This window comes from Alexandromys fortis, unplaced genomic scaffold (genome assembly GCF_014885135.2).
Source record: "Alexandromys fortis isolate MF-2015 unplaced genomic scaffold, M_Fortis_MF-2015_v1.1 scaffold_28, whole genome shotgun sequence".
Classification (NCBI taxonomy): domain Eukaryota; kingdom Metazoa; phylum Chordata; class Mammalia; order Rodentia; family Cricetidae; genus Alexandromys; species Alexandromys fortis.
In genome coordinates, this window is record NW_026067901.1 from 12,378,345 (window position 1) to 12,405,691 (window position 27,347).

Here is a 27,347-nt window from a genome sequence, read left to right on the forward strand (position 1 = left end):
ACAGAGCCCAGCAGGGAGGAAGACCTGGTAAGGACAGGCGGCCCGGTGTGGGTCTTGCCACTGTGTAGTGGGACAGGTGAGGCCCACTCTGGGACAACAGTCACCCTGTACTGTGAGCCTGTACCACTCACAGCCACTAGCTTGCAGGGGACCCTTGGGCAAGTATACTGTAAGCCCGCCTTATAAGCAAGGCCTTCAGCCTGCCCAGCTGAGCATCCTTCCCACCTTGTAAGATGCGTCCGTAGCTCTCTGCTCCCGGGTACCAACAGAGTCTTGGAGACTCAACTGCAGGCCTCCTTCCATAGTTTTCCTGGGCAGGCACAAGGCTGGGTGGAGACATCTCCTCCTCCAGCTGGGAGGTGGGGTCACTGTGAAGACACAGGCTCTAGCCCCGAGGTGGCTCTACTCTCAGGCCTCAGACAGCAATGCAGAGGGAAGCTCTGTGCCCAGTACCAGGAAGCCAACCAGCTTTGGTTCTCTGCATGAACCCTAGCACCTGATGCCACACCTCCCTCTCCCTGCCAAGGGTGACAGGAGCAAGTCCAAGGACCCTGGGGCCATTAGGCTTAAGTCCACACTGTGAACCCAGTCTACGAGGCAGAGTGGATTGGGAACACGGCCCCAGAGCGCTGTCCAGCCCGAGAAGGACATCTATGTGAACCTCAGGGGTGCTATCCCCTGCCTCAAGCCTGTACCCTTTTACTAAGAGACAGGTCACATATCCCCAAGGATGGTCCAAGCAGATTTAGCGAGGCAGGAAGGCATGGGAAGAGAGTGGCTCAGTCCCACCCCCACCCCGTGTTCCCATCTACGATGAGTGGACCAGGTGGGAAGGCGGAGGTGTCACTGACTGGCCATGATTAACCTTGTCAGTTCCCAGGATGCACCTGGACATGGTAGAATGACCAGAAGTCACTTTTGCCAACGCCATCTGAGCCTTTCAGAAACACCTTGAAGAAGGAGAGAAGGCACACCTCGGCATGGGCCTCTCAACATTTCGTGTTCTGCCCCTGGCCAGCAGGATACAATATCGTAAGCAGGGTTGCCTGGGAGGTCTGGGCTGCCTCTCACTGGGGACCCTCGGGGATTCTCAGCAGCTCCTTGGCCAGTGTAGTTAGCCATCAGCAGGAGGCTGATACGCTGATACGTGCCACTGTGATAGCCCCCAAAAGTGCCTGTCCTGCCTCTGCTCCTGACCACCCTCCCCGAGTCTGGGCTTCATTGCAACATGCAGAACTCATGGCATCTGTAGGAGAGAAATAGCGGGTGACAAGCATCTGGGTCCCTCCTTGACCGTGGCCACCCCACCCTGCGCCTTAGCCCAGCCTGGGAGGCATGGCTCTCCTGGCAGGGGGTTCTCCATCAGTGCTGGGATCACACTGGAGAGCTGAGTGATGGTGACAGGGGACAGAGAGCTGCCTTTGAGGTCCCCAGAGAGCTCTCAGGCTGGGTGACCTGAAGGGTGTGAGCCTACAGACAGTGTTGCCTCAGGGTAGCAAGGCTGTGTCTCAAAGCCAGTAATGGATGGAACTGCAGCTCCCTTAAACCACATCCAGCCCAGGTAGCCCGATGTGGGGGGTCAAAGCTCATCATATCACAGTGCATCATAGGTAGATGAGATGAATCCCCCGGGGGCAGTCTGCTGGTGGGGGGCACAGGCCTCCAGGTAAGGGCGTCTACGCTGAGGTCCTGGAGCAGTGGCAGGGTTGTGATTCTGACCCTAGTCCTTCTCACTCTGAGGTCTCCCATGGCTCCCTACTCTCCCGAGGAAGGACAGTGAGGCCCTACTCACCACAGGGAAATCGGCTGCATGCAGAAGCTCCTGCTTGACACTACTTCCTGACCTGTTTGGGTTTAGAAACAAAAGCAACAGTCATCAGCTTCCGAAGGGAGACAGCCCAGCCCCCGGATGCCTCCCCTTGCTGTACCCTGCTAGCCCTCAGCACAGTGACATTTTCATCCAGTCTGTCTGCTGCCTGGTGACACTCTGCAGCAGGCAAAGGCTTGGATGGAATGGCCTCTCAAACCAGCTGGCCAGAGACTATGACTCAAACTTCGTCCACGGTGGTCAAGCATGTCTATGTGGGTGGTCAGTGACCCATGTGGCCACTGACTGTGGGGCCTGAGAGAAGCAGCGCTGCGTGGGGACAGGCTTATACTCTCTCTCACATACACTGTGGTAGTTAACTGGACCCCGGAAAGAGTTAGTCCTCTCTCAGAGGTTGTCAGCAAGATGCAGCTTCCCAAGATAGGACAAGTGGGGCCTGAACTCTCCCTCCTGAGAGCTGAGAGCCAGAGAAGGGACTCACTGGATCACAGACTTCCTCCATGAATCCAGTCACCACCCTACTTCCCTTGGGCCATTCTGACCAAGGCATCACGGCAGGGCCAGCAGAGACATGGAAGGCCAAGCAGGGACATGGTGGCAGTGAGGGAGCAGCCTAGCCAGCTGAAGGGCTCTGGGTGCGGAACAGAGACAAGGCCTGCTTTGGATCTGCCCATAAGCCAGAGCAGTTTGTTACAAGCCTGACTATTCCTGCACATCTCAAGGAGAGGAAGATGAGACCATTGGCTATCGAGGGTGGTGAGGATACAAGGGTGGGAAAGGCCCTCCCTCCCTGACTACCAGCCTTTCTTGTTACCACCAAGATGGCCAAGCCATCCATCATCGGACACCCTTTCTCTGATCCTTTCCACCGTGCCCGTCAGCCCCGCCCCCAGCCCACAAAACAGCAGAATGCCCTGGGCAAGCCTCCTCTGCCCTCCTTGGCCATCTCCCAGGCCCTCCCCACCTCCTGGCTTTTGCCCTGGTCTGTCCCTCTGCCGGGAACCACTGGCCTGTGGTTCCTGCTCCTTCCCACAAGGTTTCCGCTCCCCAGGAGGCCTCACTCTGCCCAGGGTGCTAGTCTGGCGAGGCTGGCCCACAGGTGCCTGTCTCAGACCCATTTCCCTCAGGCATCTCTCCATGCTCTGGTGGCAGGCCCGGCTACCATGGCCACTCAGTTCTTAAGACGACTCTGCCCTACACAGGGGTACACTGGTTCCACGAGACTCCGGAAGGGTCACCCTTACTTGGTCTGTGGTCACCTTTACTTGGTCTCTGAAGCTGAATGTGACAGAATGAGGAAAAGACCCAGTTCATACTCGAGAAGTGCCAGGATTAGCTTGACCACTGGCCTCCGCCCTGGGGGATGGGACTCACATAAATGCCTCCTTTCTTAACGGGTAACAGGGAAGGGGTCCTGAAACAAACCAAAGGGACCCAGTGGGGCGAGGCTGGAGGAGGGCCAGTGGCGGGGCGGGCAGTGCACATGAATGGCGATCCTGAACAGGTCGCCAGGGAGTGAGCAGTCAGCAGGCACCCTGCCATCTGCCAGCTGCCACCTCCCAGCCTTGTCCTAGTCCTGTAGTGTCTGCCCACGGGCAGGGTGCCTGGGGGAGGAGCCAGGCTGGCCAGGACAGGTGCGCCAAAGGCCTAGGCAGGCAGGTGGCCCTTTCAGTGCTGGGCGGATGTCTGGAGGGAGAGAGGCAGACAGACGGTGTCACCCTGAAGTCACCTCAGGCTTGGCTTGGGGCCACCAAGAGTCAGACCCCCCCTCCATGGCAGCCTCCCCCTCCTGGTCTCCCTGATTAGGTTTCTCCCATAAAGCCGCCAGTGTCTCTGCTCAGTAGGCCGTGCCAACAGCGAGTCTGGGAACGATGGGAGGGGTGGCATCCGGCTGGGCAGAAGGCGGGTCTCCTTGTGAACATGGCCCATAAAGTTAGCAAGATGCATGCTTACTGACTAGGCCTAGGTCAGTGTGCCCAGAGGCGGGCCATGCCTACTGAGGAGTCTCTTTGGTCTGGCTAAGACAAGCATGTTAGGGGTGACCAAAATCTCAGTCACTAAGACAAGTGAGGCCTTTGTGTAAACTTTAGCAAAACGACTAATGTGATCACTCCAGACATTACAAGATCATATTTGAACAAAGATGACCCAGGTTTGCTCAGTGCCCTGGCTTCAGACTGGACTGCTCTGACAGGTCCGTGGGGAAGTACCCACAGGCTTGAACATCCTTTTCCAAAAGTGTACCACAAGGATGCAAAGTCAAACCTGGAGCTAGCATCTAAGTGCCTCGGACCTGGCTCTCTCTAGCCCTACACACCTCACACTGATCCCGAGGTGGATTTGACCTGCACTGGGCTTTGAGCAGACTCGAGAGCTGTGGTACCCTGGTAGCATGCCCACCCCTAGAATAGAGGTAATGAACACTGTGATCCATAGCAAAATTCACGAGAGAAAAGGGGAGACTCAGGGTCTAGAGCCTGGCTGGGAAGGCCCAGATCTGAACCTAGCCCTCTTCATCTAGAAATAGGGTCCGAGACAAAGTCAGTCGGCAGTTGGCTCTGTGCCTTCTCTGGAGGGCTAGTGAGATAGCGGTCTGGTATAGACAGTAGTGGGAGTCATGATGGCGTATGCCTAGGGCAAAGCACCGAAGGCCTGTGGTACACTGGGCAAGGCCCTTGCGGGGCCCTCCTGCTCCCTGCACTCCGCCTGGGGCTGGACATTTAGCTACAGGTTACCAGCTCTGGCCACTCATCCGCAGATATTCCCCGACCCAAGCACTGTCCAGGACATAGGAAGGTGCGTGGGAAATGACTTCAGATGCCACACTGTGGGGCACGTACTCTGCCTGCTCTTTGACTCCCTCTGGACCTGGCCCTTCCTGGGGAGATTTTTCTCATTCTAGGAAGCCTATACTCCAGGACCCCGGGAGGTTCCATCCTGGTCTGGGCAGGTGGGTTTTGGACTGCAGGGTTTCCCTGGAAGGGGACATGGCCTGAGCAAGCCTCACTTCATGGTGACAGAATGTTCTTCCTGGGAGCTGTGGGAAGAAAGAAGCCTGGGGCTGGCATCCAGCTAGCTCCCTAGATGGGACAGCTTGGCCCTACTGTCTACACATGGCTTCTTGCTATGCTGGTAGAGGGCACGGGGTGAGGCAGGGCCATGGAGCAACCCCCATGCTGCCCAAGAGTCAAAGACATTTTATCCCACACCCTTCCCTGCTTCCCAGCGAGCTACCCCCTAGCTTCTTTTGAGGAACACCCCCCTCACAGGGGTGGCGGGGCTGTTTGGCCATTCCTGGCTCCCAGAACTTGCCCCGTTTGTCCTACTTTGGGAAGCTGGACAGCACTGTATGACGATGACCCGGGGACGCTGGGGGTGCTGTGGGCCTGGATGGCGTCATTAAGGCAGCACTCTGGGAGGTGCTGCTTCTGATCTCTAGGAAGGCAGAGGAACCGTGTGACAGGGAAAAGTTTCTTCTACCTCAGAGCCCCAGTGGCCCACTGGGTAGCCTTGCTCTTGGAGCAAAGCAGCCTCCTCTAGCAAGCACCTGGACTACTTGATGACATCATAGGTTACCCAGGCCAGGAGACAGACTGGCCGCTGTGAAACCCTGGCATTCTATATCACGCTCAGCCAGGGATCCCCAAGGTCCCTGGTCAGGTTAAGGGTATGAGGGGCATTTGGAGGCCAGAGGCTTTTCTCTCAGGGAGACCTAACTCAAATCTACGCTTGTTGATGGCCACATTCAGGAACCTGGTACCGCAGTACAGACATCATTTCTAGAACCATCCATGCCGGCCCAGCCCCTGCCAAGGACAGTGCTGGTGGCTGGCTTTTCCCGACTCTGATGTGCAGCCTCCTTCTCTGTTTGCTTGGTGGGTAGTAAGGCAGAAGTGGAGCTGGCTAAGGGGCCAGGACTCCCAGGCACCTTTGCCAAGCAGCTGGTTGTGCCAAGCCTGGGGCAGCTATGGCCAAAGCCAAGTGGGGGTTGGGGGAGCGCTGGTCCTGGGCTCTGTCCAGGCCACTCGGGGCAGGCAGGAAGCAGGGGTCTCCAAGGCTACTGCTTGTTTCAGCTACAAAATGGCGGAGGGCTGTGTCGGCCATTTTGTGGCACCCTTGGAAGACAAAGGCCGTGGAAGCCAGAGGGTGGGACCAGTGGATGCCTGGCAGGGAGGAGAAAGAACAACCTACCAGATCAAGGCTTTGCCCTGGGCCGAGGCCTGAGATGGTCTGGTCAGAGAAAATAGGTCAAGCCATCCCCTTCCAGAACTCTCCTCCCACCCAAGTTCCAAACTGGCTCTGGGCTTCCAGAGACTCCCACACTTCCCCTCAAGGGGCTCCAGGTGGCCCACGGTGACGCCTCCCGGGCCCGAGCTCCTCTCTAGAATCTACAGGACATGTCCTTATCTGCCCGGGTTGGGAGGCCCCAAGCCAAGGGGCTCAAGTGCCATCCTATGCTCCAGGAACGAGTGGGCTAGATAGTTCCTTCCTGTCTGGGGCCAAGAGGTCAAGGGATCAGTTGCCAAAGCGGCCATCAACAGGACGGATGCCAGGAAGATTTTCTTCAGGAGCATACAGCTACCACTATCCTACTTTCTACAGATCCAACTAGAACAGCCCTAGCTTTTTCATCTCGTTCCAGCTGCTTCTTAAACAAGTGACCATCATCTATTCAATTCCCCTTTCCGGCTCCTGGCCAGGAGTCCCTCTGCCCCCTCACCACAGCTGGTCTCCAAGCCTCTCTAGACAGAGGGCAGCAGGTACTCCAGAGGGCTGGATCAGAATTGCTTTGTGCCTCCTCCCCATCATAGCCTCTGCTCTACTCAGAATCCAGTTACACAGTCGGGGCAAAGAAAACAGCTCTAGGGGGTACAGGTCTCACCTCAGGCTGCCTCCTTTGGACCTGTGCAGAGCAAAAAATCTGTGTGGAGTACAATCCCACTTCACAGGTAGCCAGTCTGAGGCCCAGGGGACAGGGAAGCCACCTTGCAGGGTGGGGTGGGTCATAGGAGAGATGCAACTCCCACAGCCAAGGGTTTACGCCTCTGACAGGGACCAGCCAGTCGACAGGAATCCAGGGCAGGGCCTGTGACAGAACAGAAACAAACAAAAACGAGAGTGGAATTGAGAGGAGTCCGCGTCATCTTTACAGGGTAACACTGCCATGGTGATGTGGCAAGGGAGAGTGCCACCAGACATCACCTGTTCAGCCATAGTGGTCCTGATAATGCTATAGAGTGTTAACAGCACGGTGGCCTCTTTCAATCACTAAGGACTTCTCCTCAGAGGGAAGCCACATGGTTCTGGCTTCAAGTCCCCAGCCACTCAAGAGTGCTGTAACCTCACGGGCCAGTTCTGGGTACACACTAAGGACCCATACGTGTGAACACAGTTTAGGGGTGGTGGTGGTACTGGGGACTGAACCCTGGCCTCTACCATTGAGTGTCATCTCCTACCCTTCAAAATTTTTATTTTGAGGGTCATGCTAAGTTTCCCAGGCTGACCTCGAATTCATTCTATATAGCTCAGGCTGGCCTCAAACTTTTAGTCTTCCTAAGTAACTAGGCCTTTGCCTCGAGGCCCAGCAAATGAGAGCATTTGGTACCTTCGACGTGCCGGGCACTGTTAAATTCCTTACTACTAGGGTTCACTTTGTCCTCGTGACAACGGGATCCTTGGCTAACTGGTGGAACACAGAGAGGCTGTGACTGTGCCCTCCACCCCACCCCCAGCCACGGGACAGCATGGGTGTTTTCATCCTCCCGTGTTTTAGGGATAAGGAAACAGAGAGAACTCAGGTACATTGTGACAGGTCACTAAGTTGTTCGGAGGGATCAGAGCCTCTCTGAGAGCCTCCCAAGAAGCTCCCCATCATGGAAGGCCCACGGTGCCTTCCACAGGGCCTTTCAGCTTCTCAGGATCGTCTCTCTGGAATCATCCTCACTCAGCCTGGCTGGCAGGGGGTCCTTGGGAGCTGGAGGCTAGAATACTACATGAAGACAGAGCTGGTGCTGGACCAAGGCTAGGACTTTTGTAGGTTAGCAATTACACTGGAGCCAACGACCAAATGCAAGGTATTTGTAAGACTAAATAAAGAATGTCCTGGGGCTGGAGCAATGGCTTAGCAGTTAAAAGCACATTTTGCTCGTCTAGAGAAGCCTGGTTGTATTCCAAACATCGCGTGGTTGTTTACAACAATCGGCAACTCCAGTTCCATGAGATCCAGTGGCCTCTTCTAAACTCTGGGAGCACACGGCACAAACGTGGCTCACAGACACACATGGAAGCAAAATACTGACACACATTAATTGTTTTTTTTTTTTAAAGAAAATCTTTTTGTTTGCTTGTTTTTTTTTTGTTTTTGTTTTTTTAGAGTTTTTCTGCATAGCCCTGGCTGTCACTCACTCTGTAGACCAGGCTGGCCTTGAACTCAGAGATCCACCTGTCTCTGCCTCCTGAGTGCTGGGATTAAAAGTGTGTGCTGCCACCACCAGGCGAAAAATCTTTTTAAAAATGTTTAAGAGATCTGGAGCTAGAGCTCTGAGAGTGGGGTGCCTGGATAGCAAGCCTCCAGCCCTGGGCTCAATCCCCAGCAAGCTATACCCTGGGTGTAGTGGCTCACATCTAAAATCTAAGCACCCAAGAGGTGAAGACAGAAGGATCAAGAGTTCAAGGCCACCTTCAATTGTGTGCAGAGTTCAAGGTCAGCCTAGGCTAGAGACCTTACCTAAAAAACACACTACCTGGCTATTAGATGAATCTGTGTCCTCCCTCACCCTTCAGAGATCTGGGGCAGCTGGTCTCCTGACTGGGAGTGTCAGACTCTGGGAATCTGGAAGTCCCATATCTAACTTCCAGTGTGCTTCTCCTTTGGTTGTCCAGCCCACTGACCCCAAGACTCAGCTTCCCTCCGAGACTGCGCAAGGCCATGAGACTACCATTGCTGGGTTGGTGGTCGGCTGAGGTTGGCTACTTGGCTACTTGCAGGGGCCAACACTTCAAGCACAGTAGGGACCATGGCTGGCTAAACATGCAGGGGTAGAGCTCAAAGCCAGGGGCTTGCCTGTGCTCAGACCTCCCCGGCCCAAATCCAGTCTGGCAGATTTCATGGGGTGCAATTCCAACCTTGCCAACTAAACCCTAGAGCCCCAACTTCCCAGTCTAAGCTGGTGTCTCAAAGACCCCATGGTCCAGTGTGCCCAGGACACAGGGGAGATGGGGCTAACTCTCTCCACCAGAAGAGATCCCTAGAAAGGAGAATGGGATGGTAAACCCCATATTGTGTATTGGGGGGTGTCTCTGAAACTGTCACTAACACCTGCACTGAGTAAGCACCTACTGTATACACCCAGTGCATCTTGTGTGCATGGAGCTAAGTAGGGACTGGGTCATGGACCAGGATTGGCCACCCTCCCCAACCCAGCCCATTCTTTTCTGTTCCGGACCCTTCCTCATATGTCTTGGCCCAGGAGCCCTCTGGGACTCTCACCTCTGCTCCTAGCGTCCTGCACCCAGTCTCCTATGCACATTAGCTCCTGGGACTCAGAGACTCAGGGGCACATTCCTAGCCTGAGCCCTGGTGAAAGGTACACTGTTGGGACTCTAGAGGTTCATCTGTGCCCATGGGACAGTGGGGTGTGTGTGTGTGTGTGTGTGTGTGTGTGTGTATTAAAGGCTTCCTGGGGGCTAAGATGGGGTATGACAGGCAGGTCTGTCTTAGGGTAGGTACTCCAGAAAGTCCAGGATCAATAGACTAATCAGAGCCCCTTGGCCAGGAGCTACTAGGTGCCTAGGGATACCTGGGCCAGCTGCACTCTTGAGGTAGTTCAGGTGTTCAGAGGCTCTGGGCTCTCCCGCTTGGTCCTATCCCATCTACTGAGTTCTGAAATCCCGCGCCCCATACACACACCTGTCTATTTGCCCTACTCTCAAGCAATGGCTGACATCCCTCACCTCAGGTGCAGACACAGACACTAGGGTTGTGTGTGGCAGTTCATCTACACCAAAGCACAGACAGTAGAGGGATCCCAGGCCCAAATACGGACCTCTCTAGCTTATACAAGAAGGCGTGGGACCCTGCCTACAGCCTGGGTGATGAGACTGCCCTTGACCATGGCCACACCAATTTCCTGGATCTAGATTCATCTGGATAGGTCCAAGGCTATACTTGGCATCTGGCTCTTTGCAGGCAGGGACAAGTGTGAGCACAGCTCCCAGATCCCTCTGAGCACTAGAGACACAGGTTCACAGTTCTAACTGTAAAGTGTCCAAGGCAGAGGAAACAGGATCTTTGTCACTGAGTCCCGAGTAATACTGCAGTTATTGTATACGTCCTGAGGTCATCTCATTGTGCCCCCAGCATCTCCCTCTTGATGGCTGGGGCAGAAAGATGGCCCACTCTAGGGTCCTGGGTGCACCTGGATATGCCCAGACATCCTAGAGTCCCAGAAAGAGACCGCCAGGGGTTGAGGCTGCCCCGTCAAGGCCCAGCATATGCAAACCTCCAGGTCTGTGTGGCATGAACCCATAGCAGTATCCAGGAGAGCTGGGGAAGGTGGCCCTGAGTTCCATAAACAACCAAAATGTTGCTCTGACCTGGGCTGGACAGGGGTCCTTGAGCTTCAGAGGTCACCTGGGAGAGTTGTCGAGAAGAGGCTGATGCCTAGAAGGAAAGAGACACCTGTTAGGTGCTGGGGTACGTCCATGAACACTCCTTTTGCATTTGTATCATTTCCTACAAACACCAACCTGCAAGGGCCCACAAAAGGCCTTGGCACAGCTTAGGAGACACTTGGAACTCAGGGTAGCTCATGGCCAAATGTTGGGGCTCAAATCTCATAAAGTCCTGGTCCTACCCCTCCTACAAGGACCTGGTCACGAAGGACCGAGAGACTGCATGGAGGAGCCATCCCTGGAGGGAATGTCACTGCCAGAGAACCTCAGAGTTCTGGCCAAACTGCTGGCGCTGGACCTCTGGTGGGTGACACAGCCTGCCAAGGGCAGAGTGGGCACCCTGCCCTACCTAAGTGATGTATAACAGGTCCAGGCCTTCAAGCGGCTAGGTCATCCCAATCGATGAGGCCTCTGCGCACCCTCCTCAAAACTAACTTGAAACCACGGAGCCCTACAGGTCTGGGCTCCTAGATACAGGTCCTTGCTCAGCCATATGAAGAGAGAAGACAGCACAGCGCCACCCACTGGACAGAGGCAGATACAATGCCTCAACTGGATGGCTGAGTCGTGGAGAGCTGATTCTGAGCCTGTGGAGGCTGGCTGAGGGGAGGCTGCGATCGGGGTTGCAATCTGGCTTCAGTGTATTACACAGTCTTTCCCTGTCAGGGAACCTACAGTTTCCAAAGACTGTCTAGCTCCCTGGGTCTTCCCCCCTGAGCTACAGGTATTTAAGGGTCACTACTCAGCCCCTGATCTCCACCAACGAGTATCTCTGCCCATTCTGTGGGCCGGCACACTGAGGCTTAAATGCTAACAGAACCTATCTGGATAAATGGCAGGTAGCAAGGAGGTTGGAGGAGAGGGTCCAGTATGCCTACTGCATGACTGGGCTGCAAGAGGCTGTCTCAGAGCTAATTCTGCCCTCCACCACAGGCAATCTGTCCCTGTCGGATTCCATCTGCTTCAAGAGGACAAGTCAGGCCATCACAGCCTGCAGGGCAGAAGGCAGGGCTGAAGCAGGGACCCAGAATCCTTGGCACTGTCTCCTGTCCTGTCCTGGGCAAGGATCTCTTCCACTGGTCGGAGGCCAGGATGAGCCCCTGAGGGGATGAGGGCAGGGTAGGCCTGGCAGCAGGTAAAGCCTCTGAGGGGAGGACTGGCCCTGGCTTCTCTCGTGGACTCCTGTCTGCCAGTATACTATCATCTCCAGGACTATTTCCGGCGGAGTGATGGAGCGAGATCTCTGCCCAAGTGGGGCAGACCGTACCTGTGTATGAGGTCCTCCAGGGTCTTCTGATACACTTTTCCTTTCCTGGGAGGCTCTCTGGAGCAGCCATGTTCTGCAAGACATAAGGAAATTAAAAAAAAAATGAGGTGTCACCTTGGCAGGTCGTGTAGCTTGGACAGAGAAAGGTCAGAGGTAGTGTGGCCCTCCCTCCCTTGGTTACTCCCACAGCCACCTCTAGATAAGACAACCCGTGCGCTATTCACTGTGGCCTTGGCACCAGAGGCCTGGAGTTCCAGGTCACAAGAGACAGAGGACAACACAAGAGAGCCAAGCCTGGCTTTAACCAGTTCCAGCCGGCCAGGAACCACATTCCAAACCAACTCCCTGCCAAGGCTCCTAGGCAGCCAAATCACACAGAAGACCTAACCTCTACCCTAGAGTCCTCTGTGACTATAGGGGAAGGGCTCATGGGGCTTGGCTTACTGGTGCCTGGCTAAGATCCTCCCTTAACTCCAACCCTACTGTGGTACCCACAATTCCCTGTGGGCGGAATGTCCTCCGGCCGCCATAGATGACCACCCCAGCATGCACTGTCAGGCAGCACTGGCATTGGGAGTCCCTCCACCTCACCGCACAATGCCTGCACTGCCCCTGCAGACTTGGGATCTTTCAGACAGGATGGCCTTCCACTCGCATTTATCGCTGGGCCTAGCAGTGCCTGGCATCCACAAGTGTCCATTACCTGCCTAACTCTGGGAATGACACTTGATACCTGGGGTTTATGAGGTATAAACAGGACTTTGGGGCATTACTAAGAGGTAAGTAACTTCAGTTGTCACTATGAGCCAAGAAGGGGGGGGGGGATAGGCCAGGATTGACAACAGGACACCAGGACCAAGGGTCAGCCTTGACCAGAAGGCCTCCCAGGCTCCCCCCTCATCCCTACACATCTGGGTGTTTTGGCCTTGGACAGAATTGCCTGCTTCTCTCCTGCCCTCCTGAGTCCACCATGGTTCAGGCATCCACACTTCCACGAGCTCTGGGTTCTAAGAAGGCTCAGGGTATCCTCTTAGGATTGTGGCCTTCTCCAGGATTTGTCACCAGGGGACCAGGGGCTACTCTCTCATGGACAAGTCAAAAGCAGTGAGGGTCGTCACCTCGTCCTGCTTAGATAAGCATTATCGCCAGAGAGTGATTTTTCATTAAACTCTCTAGGACCTAGAGGGACTCGGGATTCTTTCCTAACGTGCCGGGCCCCGAGGCCCACTAGGGACCACTGGCATCCCTCTGTCTCCACAGGCTGCTAGCACCCACAGGTGGAACTGGGAGCCCACGAGAGCTTCATGCTGTTCTTCATCCACACAGGGCTGTGAAGGCTCCAGAGAAGCCGGTGGGCAAGAGGGAAGAGGAGAGCCCAGGGCTGGGGCTGCTAAGTCCAAGCCTCCGACCCTATCTTTTGAGAAAGGACTGTCCTGTACCCTTGACAGCTAAACCCCTCCCATCTCTTCTTTTGGCCTGGACCAAAAGTAAAACCCCCTCCACTTCTGGGCCCACAGTGTACAGATTACCCAATTTAATGATCTCAGGACAGCTGCCTGCTATTCACAGATCCTGCAGCCTGGACAGGCAATCCCATGTCCTAACCTCACCAGGGGAAAGTGGGCCGGACCCATCTCTTGGGCTCCAAGGCCTCCCTAGGAAAAGAACCATAGGAGCATTGAAACCAGTAAAGCTTGCACCTGCTTGGGCTCAAAGAGGGGCATTTCCACAAGCAAAATGGTGGGGTGCGCATAGAGCCCGCAGAAGAGCCCCCCTGCTTTCTAAACAGCACAACTTCATGCCTCTAAACTAGGGTCACAGGTATAGGGCCAGGTGACACGGGATTAAGATGGTCAAGCCGAGGGAAACAGAGATGTTGATCAGACCCTTGGCGGGGCTGAGCACAGCCCTATAGGGTCAGTGGCCGAGACTACACAAGTTGCCTCGGGCCCACTCTGGACACAGGAAGGCCTATGGCTCCCATGCTGACAGTACAGGGCTCCGGCCGGCAGTCCAAGAGTGGTTCTGAAAACCCTGGTTCCACCCTTAGTAATGCAGGCAGGAATGCACCTGGCTGTACGTAGTTGGCAAGCTCAAGGGGACCCCAGCTGTAGAGGGCTTTGCAAAACTCCCTCTAACTTCAGACACTGGCCCTGGGTTTAATCCCCAGGAACCTGGGACAGGGACCTCACTGGGATCCAAGGGTGGGCAGATACTACATTATCTACCATAAGAGCCTCTGAATAAACCACAGAGGTACACTGCCCCCTCTCAGGCTGATGAGTCTCCCAATGCCATCCCTCTGTCCCTTAGAGCTTACCCTCCATAGCACAGTTACTGGTGTTCATGATAGTACTGAATCTGTCAGGCCAAACACCAGGCAGGAGGGCCCGGAGGCTCGGCTCAGCCCCACCCCAACCTCATTTCTACTCAGACTCACAACCATACAATTATGTGTATCTGCAGGGTCCAGTGGGGCAGGTTGGCAGAATGGCTGTCCCTGGGAGAAGTCTGGCTTTATCCAAAGCCAAGAAGCCAAGCAGAATCTCCCAGGTTATGTGGCCTTCAGGAACCTGTTTTCTCTGGGCCACGCTTTTGTATCTAGAGTGGCCACTTATACCTATATTTACATGGATTTCATAGGTCAGAGAGAAAGCGAATGGGTGGGAGCCTCCACCAATCCACCAGGCGCTCTCAGTGGAGTCTCCCACTTGCAACCTCCAGTTCCCATTCATGTCCAGTTGATTCTAAAAACCAAGCCATCATCAGACACAATGGCACTCCCACCTGGACCGCTTAGGTAAGTCTCACAACAAATGATGTCACCGTCTGTGACGTCAACGTAACAGGCCTCGGTTCCGGGGGGGGGGGGGAGGAACCAGTCCTGGCTTCTTTTCAGAAGTTCTTTTCAGATAAAAGACTCAGAACATTATAGCTAGCACACAAGGGTCCTGCCCTAAAGTGGCACCGTTGCTGTGGTCATGAGCTATCCGGACACGGGACACTGGCCCCATAAAGCCCCTACGGGGTCTGCTTCTGTTAGAAGCCTCACACATGCTGGCGGATGGTGTTAACTGCTTCCAATGTCACACCTGTTTTGGGAATGCCTCTGTTTGGGGGAACAAACACATAGAGGTAACTTAGGCAGGGTCAATTTTTCTCTGGACAGATGGTTTATTTTGTCACTTCAGTATTTTCTTTCCAGTGCAAAAGGAACAGTATTCATGAACCAAAACATCTAGGACACAAAGGAAAAGAGAAAGCAGAGGCCAGGTCTGGCCTGACCTACAACCCAGTTTTGTGTGTGTGCACGCGTGCGTGCGTGTATGTGTGTGTGTTTTATACATGTGTCTGTGTATGTACCTGTCTCCACAGGGGTTCCTGTGTGTGTGTGTGTGTGTGTGTTTCCATCAGCCTGCCCTCATAGTGGTTCCTATGTTCCAGGAACCTGGTGGGCTGTGCTGGGCACTGCATGAGTGCCTACCAGGTGACAGCGCCCTAGCACCTGGTGGCCTGGGCAAGTGGGTGGTTGCTCCGAGTGTGCTATCTATACAACAGACACCTGCAGCTTTGTGGGTCAGTCCTCCTGGTCTCTAGGGAGACTTCAAAAATCAGGGCCTCAGGTTGAAGCTCAGGAATGCTTTCAAGCCAGCGGCTTAATCTGGACTCTAGAACCTTCCAGCTACCCACCAATATCAGAGCTAAAGTGAGGCAGATGGGGACGCTGAGGCCCAAGGCTTATGAGGAATGGGTCCCAGGATCACAGTTCTCACCCACCCGCCAACAATGAGGTTGAGTGCACCCGTGTTATACAGTTATAACCAAGCTACAGGACAGCTGCTTCACTGGATGAAGACATACTGTATCTGTTGATCACAGGCCCCAGAAGGTGAATGGCAGACAAGGTAGCCACAGTGGGACTGTCCTCTCTGCAGGAATATGCAGGCCTGTCTGAGAGTCAGGAAACCACCTTTATTGAGCTGTAGTTCCACACGTGTGGATCAGCCCTAGAGAACGCTGTGTTTCACGGCACTGGAGAACGTCCCTGGGAGAGGTCCCAGTCAGGTGCCGTACATGGAGGCATGGGGACCTTCCTTCTAAGTCCTTCAGTCTCAGAATGTTCCCCCAAAACACACCTGATCCAGGCTGTAAGACCATGAGCGGTTATAGCCACCCTGCCCCCAGGATCTCCCAGTGTAGACACCGGGGTGAAAGGACCACAGGGGGTTGTAAGTCCACAGTATGGGTGTTGAGTACAGGGCTCAGAGGGCTTCGAGGTGGTGACACAGGGTCCCAATAAAATGAAAAAGAGTTGTGGAGACACAAGGCTAATCGTGAGTTCCACCAAGACTTGGGCATGGTGGCACGCACCTTTAATCCCAGTACTCTAGGAGCAGAAGCCCGTAGGTCTCTGTGAAGTTAACAAGTTCCAGGCTAGCTAGGGCTACACTGTAACACCCTGCCTGAGAACAAACCACAGCTGTACATGTTCCGCTAAGGACACTGGCCTTTAACTGAGAAAGGATGGGAGCCCTCTTTCAGGTGGGAGGGGCAGGCAGTGGTCTCCTTTTTCACTGCCCACTAAGGTCCCTGCGGCTGCGAACAGAGGTACAGGCTAGGATGCTGTTTGTGAGAGTCTGATCTCGTAGCCGCTTTCCCTCGGTCTGTAGAAAGGGGCTGGGTGAGGTTGGAGTTCTCTGAGGCCACCCAGATACCAGATGTCTGAGCCCGGCACTGAATGAAGCTTGATCCCCTTCACGGTGCCTCCTGCGAGAGCCGACTTGGAGCTCAACTCCAGGAGACAATGTGGAGGCTGGGCGTGGGGCAGTGCCCACTGCCTCTTTCCCTGGTCTCTAGGGCATGGGAGGCCCAGAAGGACGGGTCGTGGAGGCAGTCAGAGGAGCCAGTCCGCCAGGCAGTAAATCACCAGGCCAGGCTTTGTAATTATCCGGGCACTTAAGCGCCTCTATCTTGTCTCTCCCTTCCCTGGGGAAATTTCCTTCATTTCCTTCGCTTTCCTAGTCTCCTGGATGTCTAAATCAGCCCAGGCCAGGCCTAGGATGCCGCTCTCTCCAGCTCTTCTGGCATACAGCTATCAGGTTGTATGGTTTGCACGCTGGACAGTAGCCACCGGAGGCCACCGTCCCCATCTAAGTTTCCTCCCTGCCCAGGGCAGGAGACTGAAAATGCCATCACACCCACCCTTGGAGGTACAGACAGCATCCTCACGGGCCACTTTCCCTGGCACAGGGAGGGGCCAGTAACCCCAGGAGGTCTAGGGATACGAGGCTGGGGTGGCACCTGAATGGGAAATCAAACAGAGGCAGTATTGAGAGAGGGTGCGTGAACGCATGGGCAGTAGCAACTGGAACGTGTGGCCTGTTTTGCTCATCTTAAGGACTCTGCACTGGTACCACTCAGACGCCGCCCCAACCCCTCCTCTCATCTAGTTCTTACACAGAGTCTGAGTCACTGCCCCTATTGTGCAGATGAAAACACTGAGGCACAGAAGGCAATGCCAGTGGCTTGCATGACTCAGATGGCCTGATACCAGCAGCTCTCTGGTCCTGGTGCGGGACCAACGTGGGTAGAACTCAGTAGCCTCAGTAGTACCAGCTCCAGCAATGGTCTCTCACAAGCATCCCACGTGGAGGTTGCCCCCCAAACCCCCCAGAGCCAGTGCCGGTAACTACACCCATACTCTCTAATTCAGCTTCCCGATTCTGAAGGGGGTGGCATGCTATGATGCCCCCAGTATAAAGGTCAGCCAGGTTGAGCTACTACAGACACATACAGCCCTGGAAAGAACTTCACAAAGCCACCGTGTGTGTCCCTTTCACGGGCCTCCCCGCCTTCCTAGAGATGAACCCACCGAGGTTTCAAAAGCTGGATCTCATTTTCAGCCTACACTGCTGATCTCCGGAAGCCTCTCCAGTCGTTTGCAGAGCCCGCTGGCAGGACTGAAGCCTCCTGTCGCTGCCCTCATAGCCAGGTCACTGGGTGCCAAACAGATGCCGAGGGCTCCGACTGGCTCGTGGCCTCTCCAACCACCGTCTCCGTTACATTCCAGGACCAGGCTCCCTCAAAAACCCTTCCTGAAAGCAAACAAAACCCGGGCCTGAGAACCGAGGCCCCGTCTTCTTTTTTATTCCTCACCCTTCCTCCTTCTTTTCCTTCCTTTTTAAATACATCTACAAGAGACGCAGGGAAAGTCGCTGGCCCTCTTGTGTTACAGATGGGTAAACCAAGGCCCAGTAACAGGAAAGGGGTCCAAGGCCCCATAGGTTTGATGGCTGGGTGGGAGTTCCAGAATCCAGGCAGGACTGATTCAGCCACACAGGTTCTCTGGGTCATTCAAATCTCTGTAGGGATAGTCTTCGGCGAGGACGGACCAAGTACTAATACCGTAACTTGCCAAGACCCAAAGCGTCCCGTGTTGAGCAGGGCCCTGGACCCACCTGATACTCCCCTGATGGAAGTCAGCCAGTATGGGCAAGGCTGAGACCCTTGGGCTCCCTGGCACAGACTGAGTGGTGTTCAGTAAATGCAGGAAGAAGTCTCTGGGGAGGCCTTGAAGCTCAGGGGCAGGGCTCCAGAAAAGCAGGCTGCTCTAATGGAAACCAGTCAGTGGCTAACCCCCCCCCCCTTGGTTTCCATGGGGACAGGATAGGAGGTGGAGCTCTGGCGTGGCTGCTGCAGCAGATGTGGCCTGTACAGGGTTGGGTGGGGGGGGGTGGTGCCTGGCAGGGAGCCCTGGGACGTGGCAGGAGTAGGGCTGGGCGCAGGGCCCTGCAGCCATAGCCCTGACGGTCAGCTTTAGGAAAGAGATCGGGGCGGTGGGTCCACCGCCTTCAAGAAGTCGCCTGGATTCCTCAGGTGTTCTAAGCGCATAGCCTGAGCCTCCTCAGAAGGGATCGAGCCAGTGGCATCTTAGTGAGATGAAGATATCTGCATTTGCCACGCCAGCCATGCTGGTGCTCTGTGTGCCTCAGGCCTGCTGGTACTTGTAGAGAGGGGGGCAAACCCCTAGAGCACCACATGGTCCTCTCCACTGTGCTCTGGATGGTGCTACTGGGTCTCCTCCCACAGGCACACTTGGCCTGGTAGGCTGAAGGACCTAAAACCTGTGCACTGTGGCCATGAAGAAGAGAGGGAGCTTGGCACGACTCTGGTGTGCCTGAGACTCTGCGGGCTTGGGGATTCAAACCCCCAGCATGGGCCACACTGACTGAAGGCTGGCTGGGGTTCTTAGAAGGCTCCCTTGCTCCCTATGGTGACACAGTTCCTATTCACCATAAAGAACTGGCCTTTTAGGAGACCACCATGACCTGGGACACAGCATCTAGGTCCAGAGTCCCAAGGAACTCCCTGTCTCAGGGCCACAGGGGAGCCACGGCAGCACCACGTTCTCTCCTTCTCTCCCGCTGTCACCCTGAGTGTGCCTCACAGCAAATGAGACCATGAAGGTATGGAGACTATGAGCTAGGACAATGTCCTGGACCCTTCAAACCTGCATGCACCAACGTAGAGGTGTTGGTAGTTCTGTTAAGGGAGGGGTCTTCAGCACCCTCAAACCTACATGGCCTGGAGCCCCACCCGGGACAACTCCTTTCTGCAGCAGAATTCCAGGCTGCAGGAAAGATCCTTACTGAGGTTGGGTATTTGAGGAGAACCAGCCAAGGTCAGCCTCCAACAGGAAGAAAATAAACAGGGGTCCAAGATCAGGTTGTTTAGCACAGCCATGGGGAAGATCTAGGTTAGGGTTCTGCTATCCAAGCTGTGTGGCTGTGGGAAAGTTCCTCGGCCTCTCTGAGCCTGTATTTTCTGGTATAGAAAAGTTGATGTCCACCCCTCACTAGACTAGGACTTCTTCCACAAAAGGCAGGAGCATTCTAACTAGTTCGCAAGGGTTCTGGTCAGATGCTGAGATAAAATCGAATCGGATAGATTAAAGTTAAAAACGGACACATTTTAAAACACGGCCATGGTTTTTAAAATGCATGCAAAGTCCTAGCACTTAGTAGGTACTCTGCAGAATGGGAGTCACTCAGCATAAGACATGTTTGTGATAGCCAAGCCGCACTGGTGCTCTCTGGGAAAAACCTACTGTGACCAAGCTTTCACCTGGGGCAAGGCAGGGGCTTTCAGCTGTGGAGGTGTCCATCCAGGCCCGCCCACCTGGTCTTATCACTTCTTTTGGTGGTTGGGCACTGACTATAGTGGCCATGCCTTTCCTACCCTGGTACCTAGCTGTGAGGTCTTAGCTGCGTGCTTGGCCTTGAGAGTGCCCACTTTCAAGTGCCTGGCACGACCCCTCAGCTAGATGGCCAAGGGGGTCACCCGTTCAAGAGTGTCCACATCTCAGAGCTTTCCCAGGGTGTTACAGAACTCTGGATGCAGACCTGACATCCTCAGGCCCCAGCCCTCAGGATCTGAGTCTCCCAATGTGCTGGCATTAGGCCTGAGCAGGGTGGAGTGTGTCTCCCTGACACTAAGATCTCTGATAGCAGCCATGTTGGACTTTGAAGGGTCCACCAGAAGGTCGCATGTGCTGTTGGTAGATGAAATAGGTCATTAATAGGAACTCTGAAAGCCTAGGCCCAGGTGAGGTTCATCCCATGTGCCCTAGCAAGGCGAGAACAGGCAGGATCCCAGGATCCCTCCTCCCACGCCTGAGCCAGAAGCACAGGCACACCTACCCCAGGAATCCCGGGCAGGGCTGGGCACCCAGGAAACTGGGCCAGAGGTTCCCGCACATACTAGTGTGGCCAGGCTACCTCCTGAGCACTCCAGCTCCAGCCTCGATCCCCTACCCAAACTCCAAGTTCAAAAGCCTAAAGTCACAAGGCCCCAATGCCAAGGCCTCTTTCCCATGGCCCACCCACAACTGCGACCCGTCAACAACCCTGCATCTAGCCAAATGTCCCATCACATCACAGATCTTTAACCTCCCAAGAAGCCTGTGTGTCTGATGTTCTCCCATTTTGAGAAGGGGACGTTGAGGCTGAGGTGAACAAGTACCTCTCACTTACAAATGCGGGCTTCCTAGATCTTCCTACCGGGACACAATGAGGCTATAAAGAGAGCAACTCATGGGCTTCCCAGCCAAGAACTCCCATGAGCTTCCTCCGGACTGAGACTGGTACTGTAACCCTCTCTTTAAAAACCAAGCTCCAAGACCTGTGAGGAGTACCGGGCGGGCTTCTGTCCCATCTCATTCAACCCTTCAGTTGCCTGGTGTTCCTGACAGGCAAGCCCTGCCCTAGGCCCCGCATGTGTGCAGGCATACACAGACCTGCCTGGGAAGGCCCAGCCCTGTGGGTGGCTCCTTGGAAGAAGGCCCCTAGCAGCTGACCAGCAGCAATAGCAGGACTTCCGGGCAGCTCCCCGCCCTAGGGCCCGCCTTTCTAGATTCCCTGCTCTGGGCCGCCATTTCCTCTGCTGGGCCCAGAGGCTCACTCTCATTCCTCTGGGTCTGCAAATGGCCGGCGCCTGGAACTGTCCATCCGTCCACATAGGGAGAAGGTGATCTGGGACTTGCCTGGATCTGACTACCTCTGACGGCACCCCACCACCCTCTACCTCAATTTACCCCAGCCTAGGGATGGGCTCCTTTCAAGCCCCTAGGGACAGCGATGGGCTGTCTACTGCAGTTATTGCAAGGGTGGACAAAGGGCTCTGCGATCCACTTAAAGAAGAGAGACAATATCTAAAGGACACTGCCCACCTTGGTGGAAAATGCCTATTACCAGTACCCAGGCCAGGTCTGAATGCTAGCCACCAGGGGAATACAGACACTCATATATGTGTGTGCATGTCACACACACACACACACATGCCTCTGTGCATGTTTCTCTGCAAAGACCTTGTTGTACATCCATGTTCCAACCTCTACATGTATGGGGTACACACCAGTGAAAAACTATAGCTGATCCATAGGGACTTTGGAGGAAAGCCCATTGGGGCCCGATTCCTGACCTAACTGCTCAGCTGGGTGGATCTTTCTGATTTTCCCGCCTCTCCGGGTGGAAGGGAGAGGGGAGTCCTGCTTTGGGAATATTCCGAAGCTCCAAAGTACCACAAAGAAGCAATGTCTGGGCGAGGACATGCTCCGTTAACTGAGCTTTCTGATGTTGGGTAGGCCTCGGCTCTCTGTTCCCATTATAGAGACAAGGAAACTGAGGCTCACAAAGTGAACTGACTTAGAGCCAGAATACAAAGCCAGCCCAACTCGCCTCACCGCCCTAAGTATGTGCTCTTCCAAAAGTGGGGAGCCACCGCACCCCTGGCCCAAACAGTACATGACACGACACTGTCACCACCCTCTTGCTCTTGCTCTGCCTTCGCCTTCACGGTGCCCAGTGCAGGAACACACATTCCTGACTCTGAGGCAGCAGCGGACAGATTGGCAGACCCGCGGGAAAAGCAGGAAGAGGTTAGACACACAGACTCACCACTCCTAGCCAGCTGGGGAGGATTTCATCAGTGTTCCGTTTCCACTGTTCGCTAACATCTCCACCAACAGGTAGAAGCCTTCAAGTAAACAAGCCACAACAAAGTACTTCTAATAACAAATGGGTGCGGGGGCTGGAGCTCCCGGGGATGGGGGGGAGGGTGGCGGTGTGCAGCAAGGCCCTTCCCTTCCTCTCTCCCAATGCAAGAGCCTCAAATGCTCTCCACAGGCAGGGAACACAGCGTTTGGACTCCAGAAGTACAGAGGTCAGTGTTTAACACATGGGAAAAGGGGGCGAAAGTGCAGCTTAGCACTGGTTACATCATCACCTGTACACAATTCCCAAAATAAGCAGTTATCATCATCTGCAAATTATTGTGGCCGTAAAAGTGCTCTGGCCTCGAGTGCGTTGATACAGCCCAATAAATTCTGGATTCCCTTATCTCACTGGGACTTTTTTTTTTTTTTAATTTATACCTACTCTATCCAACTGACCCACTGAAATTTTTTTCAAGTTTCGACTTAAATGTATTTTTGGACCATTTGAAATATTCATTATTTGTTTTTTTTTTTTCACGCAGGTCTCAAAATAATTACATGCACATTGACCCAGAATAGCCGAGGGCTGGACCTCCCTATAGTTAATAAGTTATATTAATAATTGCATGCCACAAGTCGGAATTTAAGGGTAGTGTTATGATATTCGCGCAGCAAAATGAGATAAAAATCGGTAATTAATAAAAACACGGAAGGACTTCTGACACGGCATTTGGAGTCTTAAAAGATGGCAGGCAGTATAGGTGAGCTGGCTCTACAGGTAAGGGTTCTTGCCTGCCAACCTGAGTTCAATTCCTGGAAGCCACACAGTCGGGGGGGGGGGGGGGGGGGGGGGAGAAGCCACTCCTGCAGTGTGTGCGCTCACCTCCAGGGGCATGCACGGTATGCAAATGCCTACACACACACAAACAGGCACGCGTCCGTGTGTATATGGAGACCAAAAGAAAAAAAAAATCGAACAAAGCAGTGGCACTCTGTCAGCCCTTCCAGAAGATCGGGGAACACGCTCGCTTCTCGACACAAATGTAGCTTGTTTGTTTTGACCTCAGTTCTTCGAAATTGTTGACTCCACAATTAAAATATGCCGTGTGTTCCAACAAGTACCAGGCAGTGGTAATGACAGACCAGCCCATCTGTGCCTCGAGAATGTATAATTTCTGTCTATAGTGGAATTTATATAGAAGCAATGATGTGGAAAGTGCTTTGCGTGGTACTTTCTATTTTTTTTTAATACTGTCAAAAAGAAATGGGTGCCATGGAAAGCACTGAGATCTGAGATTTTGCCCATTTTTTTTTTTAAAAAAAAAAAACAGAATATGACATTTTACATTTGGGCGACCAGGGAGGGGATCTGATGCTAACGGAATTTAAAACTTAGGTGGCAAGTGGATACTTACAATCTTCCAGAGGGGGGGAAAAAAAAACAGTGTGACATACACTAAAAGCAATGGATAAATTGACTCAGAGTGGAAGGTACTAATTTAACAGTGAAGATATTTACATGAATTATTTTTCTGTTACTTTCCCCTATCTTGTCCAAAAAGAAGATGAATTAACATTCAGGAAATTCTACCGCACATCCATCCAGAACTTAAAATTGGAGCTCTATTCACCTACACTAACTATTAAAAACAACAGGCCAGGGGTAGGCAGCTGTTAAAATGCAGACTCGAGCTCCTAACCTCCCTTTTCTTCCTTGCCTAATTCTCTCTTTGCCACGCTTTTGCCTTTGAAACGTATTACAGTTTATTCCCCCATTACTTTTATTTTGCCACTAGTGTTTTATCCGATGCTTGCTAAATATTTGGGTGGAATGAATCCTCCAGCTTGCAGCAGCAGAATGTGGCTGTCATAATCGTGAAAATGTTTTAATTATCTCGGCTATATATGCCTGTCTCCGCAGCCCCAAACCCTTCAGTATCGACTGCTGCCTAGCGTAAGAACAAAAGCAGCCAGACTGGGCTCCGTTTTCATATTTGGTGGAGTCTGCTCTGGGCGGCTGCTGCAGCCGAGCTCCTGGACACACAGAGCCCATGTGCCTCTGGACTAGGGAAACAAAGATGTCTGTACTTGGGAATTTTCCTCTTCCTGCGCAGTGGAACTTTCTGTGTAGGATTTTCCAGTTCCCATAAATCAAGACCCCAGCTACCCTTAAACATAGGCTCGGCCAGGCTGTGGTCGAGGGTGCTTTTTGTCAGTGTGCCAGAGGGGTGGAGGTGAGCAGGCAGCTGAGCTCTGCAAATGTCACCTTTTTTTATAAAGGATGGGGCCTGGGACTAAACTCAGACAGCCTCTAACTCAGCTCACGGGTGATATTGGCACGGCGGGTTACACAAAGGTCTTTGGGGGATCCTTAGCACCCATCGGACACAGTTTAGGCTCTGTGTGGCCTGGCACGACTCTGCTGGTAAAGAACTAGGCTGGGACAGGGTCTAGACCGGCCTGGGAACCACTTGGTGCTCTCTTTTAAGGATTGCCTGGTGACTCGTGTCCATGGGCACTTCTCACCCAGCCTGGCAAGGGGGTTACAAGCTGAGCACATTACTATGATGTAGATAGATTCCCTCCTCAAAATTACAAAAAAAAAAAAAAGGCCTTAAAAACAAGTGCTTAAAAAGCAGAGTGCAAAACCCCAAATCTTCCCCACACTGAGCTGTCATCCAAGAAAAGCTTTCTTCTTTAAAAAAAATATATAAAAAAAAAAAATAAAAAATAAAACGAAACGAAAGGCAGAAAGGACTAAATCCCTAAACTGTGGAAATGGTGGCATTAGGGATGCGGGACAGAATAAAAGAACCTCTGTTTCAGAACACGAAAATACTCCCTCCTGTGTGCGGCTGGCCCTGCCTGAGCCTTTTGCTGAAGGACCTCACGATGGTTCTGGGTTTTTTCCCCTCTGCCATTCCCGGTACTTCCAAAGTTAAAAAAAAATGGTAATGAAATAATAAGACCCCTTCCAACAACAAAGCAACACAGGCAAGGAAGGGCGGCTTGCCGACTGATGCCTCCTCCAGCCCTCATTCAGCTCTTCATCGAACACGCAGCCACTGCGAAATACCGAGCGTGTGTTTTCATTATCATTTTGAAAGCCATAGCTTTGGATCTTAAAAATAAATGGCTTGGTTTCTCTCTCTTCCCTGCAGTTTTTTTGGCAGTGTCTGCTTCACTCAAGACTGGCAGGAGGGGGGGGGGGGGCTCTGAAATAGAATTTGGGGTTTGGGTTAAGCCAATTAGAGAGGAGGGAGACGTAACAGGCACAGAGCGCAAGATGGCAGGGCCCTCTGCTCGTCCCCAGCAGGAGAAGGGGAGAAGGTCACTTACCAAGGAACTGAAGGACAGGGCCACTTTCTCAAAAGCCAGCAAGTGAGAACGATGTCCCCTGCCCTGGCTGGGTAAGAGGGCTCCCGCCAGCCAAAAGGCTGTCTCCAGGTGCCAGTCTCGGCCGGACAGACCCTTGGGCCTCCTGGGCTCTGGCATCCATCAGTCCGTAGGTCCTGGCCTGGGCCTTGGCTACACTGGCACCCGGGGTTAGGACTGCCAGGAGCAAGTGGCGCTGGGGGAAGGCCCTGCTGCCAGCCTAGGAGGACGAGGAAAATGCTACTTTTGTCTCCTGCTCTCTCATCTGGCACTGGCTCCCAGGGAGGGGGGGCAGAGGCGGCCGCTACAGCTCAGCCCCGCCCACCGGGAATTTTCGAAAGATGCTCGTGGGTGCCTGGAGGATGGCAGACGTGGCAGAGGCGGGTGGGCCGGGCCCCCAAACCCACCACCAAAAACAGGCGGGGGTTGGACGACAAGGAGAGGAGGGAGGATACCACAGTGCCTGACCACTCAGCAGCTAGCCTGAGGACGCCTGAACACCAGTCCAGCCCCAGCCCAGGCGACAGTCAGCCATGTAGATGGGCAGGGTGGCCGTGGCGCCATGTTGTGACTGCCTGGCTAGCCAAGCAGTTCTGACGGGCCTGGAGTCCAGGCTGCCCGAACTGCTCCAGATAGAGGCCGCATTGTTCCTATGCTGGGTTCTGCAGAGAAGCAGGAGGTGGCTGGCATTCGGCTGCTCTCTTTTAGAAGAGTTGGGGCTCCCATTCCAGCTACCCGTTGACCAGAACTCTTAGCGTGACCCATCCTAATCACGGAGGCGGGAGCTGCCTCAGCCAGGAGTCTGGACTATGGGTTTGAATTTAGCTAAGTGTCCACACATCTGCTCTCGCCTTGGTTTTCTCACCTATGTTCACGAGGGGGATTATGTCTCCTACTTGTAGCTGACGGGATGCAGAAAGTAGGGCTGGGGCTGAGCGCTGTGCTCAGGACCCAATGCCTGGGAGAGCAAGAAGATCCCAGAACAGCCAAGCAGCCAAGAACGAGGAGGAGTGCCAGGGCAGAGCTGAGATACATCACCTCCGTTCCCTCAGATCCCTCAGGGTAACCAAAGTCACTCCGTGTCACTGTCTTGGGCACACAATCCTTTGCTGCAGCCCTCCGGAACAACCAGAGGTTAGACTAAGGGCCTGACAGGGACGATTTTGCTAAAACTTATCAGATTGGGCCACCCTCTCCTACAGGTGTCCGCCTGCCCCTGGTAGATTCACTTGGTAGTCCTCTCAGGAGCCATGTCACTCCGGGCCCTTTTGTATGACATCATCAGAGGTGCTCACGTAAAAAGGCAATGGGTCTGAAGTATAGGGAGGGGCTCATGAGCAGCATGTGACACCTCTCCTCAGACACCCAGGTACCACAGGGCCAGCCCGGCCACCAAGGATGGTGGACGGATCACTGCCAATGGGCCTCACTCCTTACCATGTGGGACATGGTAAGGGTCTTTCTGTCCATGGTGAGCCATGTAAAGGGTGGTCAGACAAAGCATGTGGACCTAATTGTTCCTGGGCAGCCTGCTTGTTTCCTACTGCTTCCTGCCTGCTCAGACAGTCATGCTGAAGGCCAAGAAGAGGATAGGCAGAGTGAGCTAGGAAGAAGCTGTCCCGGAGGAGTCTCTGGTCTCTAGCTCTGGCCTCACGCATACGGCCACGTGACTGCTTGCCAGCTGACGCCAGAGACAAAGCAGGTAGCATTCC

At 53.9% G+C, this 27,347-nt stretch overlaps 1 long non-coding RNA gene across 2 annotated transcripts; it reads right to left on the reverse strand.

Moving 5' to 3' along the window:
• Window positions 1-216: 216 nt before the first annotated feature.
• Window positions 217-27,347, reverse strand: LOC126492921 (uncharacterized). Of its 2 annotated transcripts, XR_007589708.1 has the most exons (5): window positions 22,223-27,347; window positions 17,641-17,863; window positions 11,769-11,841; window positions 10,424-10,490; window positions 217-6,914 (listed from the first exon to the last, which is right to left on the reverse strand). It is a non-coding gene; the product is annotated as an uncharacterized lncRNA (long non-coding RNA). The 2 variants fall into 2 exon arrangements; XR_007589709.1 differs by lacking the exon at window positions 17,641-17,863.